Source organism: Elephantulus edwardii, unplaced genomic scaffold, assembly GCF_000299155.1.
Source record: "Elephantulus edwardii isolate Elephantulus edwardi_28Jun2011 unplaced genomic scaffold, EleEdw1.0 scaffold00453, whole genome shotgun sequence".
NCBI classification, from domain to species: domain Eukaryota; kingdom Metazoa; phylum Chordata; class Mammalia; order Macroscelidea; family Macroscelididae; genus Elephantulus; species Elephantulus edwardii.
The window spans coordinates 161,831-164,572 of record NW_006400203.1 but is presented as its reverse complement, the minus strand read 5'-3'; the positions used below and the strand labels follow the sequence as shown (position 1 = coordinate 164,572).

The window sequence follows — 2,742 nt, the reverse complement described above, 5'->3', positions numbered from 1 at the left end:
AGAACTTCTGTGTCAATTAAGGCCCTCGGGCCCGCTGGAAAGCCTGTTACCTTTGAGAGATGCCTGTGAGAAACACCTGTCCTCAATCCTCACTTCCGTCCAAGACTACGCCTGTCAGAGCTTTCAAGGGCTTGCTCCCGCTGGAAAGCCTGTTACCTTTGAGTTACAGGATAGTGAGAAAAATCTAATGGTGATAGAACATATGATAAAATTGCATTGACATGGAAAATATATATATACACACACACACATTGGAGATATTGAAATATAACTGATGGATTGTATTATCATTGGTATCTTAATTATACTATACTTATGCATGCTGTTACTGCTGGGAGAAACTGGTTCAGAGGTCTCCAGTGTCTGATTTTTTCTTAGAATCACATGTAAACTTATAATTATCTCAAAATAGTTTTTAGTTTTTGCAGTTGCTTAATTTTTGTAACACAAAATGTTACATTATGAGTTACACATGTGTAGCCAGGTAATCTCCTTTAGTACCTAAATAGAGTTTTGGAGACTCATTGGCTTTTTTGATTTTTCACTAGATTGATAAAATTGGGTCTTATAGAGAGAGGCCTGATGCTACTAAAGGGACCTCTGAGCTCCACAGGGAGTTGTTCTGTTAACCCAGAGGCTCAGCTGGTGGTATGACTCCACCAGCAACTCAGGGATAAGGATGGGCAGTCTCCTCCCATTCGATTAACACCCTTAGAAAACCAGTGGAGGATCAGCTTTGGGTTTAGTTTATCCTTTAGTGAGTGAATGAGTAGTGAGACTAGCCTTGAAAAGGAGATCATTATCTTTGCCCCTGAAGTTGAGGCAAGGTGAAAGGGCTCTATATAGATGTAGGGGGAGGAAATTGAGGAATTTATATCTGTGTGTTTGTATATGTGTGTGTTTGTGCTCATGTGTTAAGATAATGTAGCCTAAAGGAGAAGGGAAGAAATTTAAAACTGAGAATTTACGAACTGAGCTAGGTAAGTAACAGTAGTAGCCTGCAATTTCAGTTGTTAAGAAATTTGGTTTTCCTTTTCTTTTCTTAGAGCGCTTAGACCTGGAGATCCTGGATTTTGTGCTCGAGCAAGGGTTCCTATGCCTTCAAACAAGGACTATGTTGTTAGGCCCAAGTGGAATGTGGAAATGGAGTCATCCAGGGTAAGTGAGCCAAGGGAGCAGCAAAACTGATCTCAGATGTAAATTGCTGTTTTATTTTTTTACTTGATGTTTATAGCAGTATTTAAGGTTTATGTAATTTAAAGAGGTCTGTTTTCAAGTCTCTATCTAGCCAGAGAAAAAATTAAGGTTCACTGTGTTGAAATTTATTCGACTTCAAGAAAATTGTCAAATCGAGAAGTTTCTTTTTTAATGGTTGTTTTAATCTTGAAGCTCAGAATATTTGGATACAGTCATGTTTTTAGAACCGTGACAAAGTTTACCTCACATCTCCCTTTTCTCTTTGAAGTATTTTAAATAATTTTGTTGTAAAATATTTAAGGAGCTCTGGTGGCTTAGTAGTAAGAAGTTGTGCTGCCAATCCAAAGGCACCTGCTTTTGACTTTACTTGCTGCGTTGTGGGAGAAGGATGGGAAATCTTCTCCCATATGATTTACTTCCTCTGAAAGATCAGCTGAGTTGGTTCCAACTTGAAGGTATATAACAACAACATTGTTACATTAGACATGTACCTTTTTAAATCACTGTAAATATTACTCAGTTACTTTCAGTATTTCTCAGTAATCTGTATTTTATCAATTTACTGTTTCTAGTCTAGTACTTTTAAGAAGGGTTTAAACAGGTTGGAAAAGCATAAGAGGCGATTTGCAGAACAGAAACGAGTCAGCAAAATGTACCATGCTGTCAAGTTCAGCATTGAAGGCAACAGGATGCCCCTGTAAACCTAACCCTACCAGAATGTATCTGAAAGGTATCTTTCAAAGAAACATGTGCTCTGCATGTGCTTTAAGTGTTGGCAGTTACAGATAAAAATGTGCGCTGTCTGCTGTCCACGCTTCCTTAACTCAAAAGAACTATGCCTGATTAGTTTCTGAAATAATGACTAACAGACATTTTGTGGGATTCAGTTCTGCTAGAATATTTAGGAGTGGACCAATCCTTTGTCAGTACCCTAGTGATTAAAATATAATTGCTTTCCTCAGCAGTCTGATTTTCTTATCTAGTAATACGTTTTTATTAAAAAATATTTTGTTGGGACCTATAATCATAGATGAGCTGCATTACGGTCATATAAACTGTTAACTGATTTCCATAGGTAGGAGGGACAATTGCATTTCCACTCCTCCCCTTGTTGGTATTTAAAAACGTAATGTTTGAAGACAGATTGCATAAAACCTTCACTAAGTATTTAGGAAATGGATTTATGAAACATATTCAATGCAAAATCAGAAATGAGAAAGAATTTGGGACATTCCTAAAGCTAGACTTAGCCTTGATCTTTGAAATTAAACATAACATAACATAACATAACATAACATAACATAACATAACATACAGAGAACGTGTATGTTGCCTTCTTTTTTAATATCTCCATGATTCCTTCTTCTCTACTATTAGGGACCTCTCCAAAGTACTGAAGAGCAATGGTGTCTCTCTGGAGACTAAGGTGCGTTTGATACAGGCCAGGGTCTTCGCAATCACTTGTTATGCATCAGAGAGTTGGACAATGACCAAAGAGGATAGGAGAATTGATGCCTTTGAGCTGTGGTGCTGGAGAAGTGTATT

General features: G+C 37.5%; 1 protein-coding gene across 1 annotated transcript in view; it reads left to right on the top strand.

Annotated features, from left to right (window-relative positions):
• Positions 1-2,742, top strand: part of IWS1 (IWS1 homolog (S. cerevisiae)) — a 102,002-nt gene that overhangs the window by 70,214 nt on the left and 29,046 nt on the right. The window lies entirely within an intron of this gene.